At 29.7% G+C, this 492-nt stretch overlaps 1 non-coding gene across 1 annotated transcript; it reads right to left on the bottom strand.

Moving 5' to 3' along the window:
• Positions 1 to 116: 116 nt before the first annotated feature.
• Trnav-aac lies at positions 117 to 189 on the bottom strand. Its single transcript has one exon. It is a non-coding gene; the product is annotated as a tRNA-Val (tRNA).
• Positions 190 to 492: the final 303 nt, after the last annotated feature.

Raw genomic sequence — 492 nt, forward strand, 5'->3', positions numbered from 1 at the left:
TGAGTTAAAATAAAAATCTTTGAAATTCTATTTTACCGTATTTTTCTAATAATTTCCTCAGATATTTATTTGATATTGCTTAATTTTGTTTCTTTTAATTTCCGATCTAAAAAAAATGTTTCCGCCCGGGGTCGAACCGGGGACCTTCCGCGTGTTAGGCGGATGTGATAACCACTACACCACAGAAACTTGTTGCGGATATAGTCGCTCAGTTTCAGAGACGGTCAATGATATGATTCTCTGCTTTAAATCGTCTCATATCTATATCTCAAATATATCATAATACATTTACTTAAATATTGTTTCAATTGTAACTCTGTAAAATATTTAATATAGTATAACATATACCATAATAAATTACAATGTATTGTATATTGTACGTTAGGTATTCCAAAAATATTTATGAAAAACATAATTGCTATTTAAATACATAATCCCTTATCTCACATAAACGTAAATAACTTCGTATAGCATACAACTGAGTCGACAAGG

This window comes from Wasmannia auropunctata, unplaced genomic scaffold (genome assembly GCF_000956235.1).
Source record: "Wasmannia auropunctata unplaced genomic scaffold, wasmannia.A_1.0 LD265960.1, whole genome shotgun sequence".
Taxonomy (NCBI): Eukaryota; Metazoa; Arthropoda; class Insecta; order Hymenoptera; family Formicidae; genus Wasmannia; species Wasmannia auropunctata.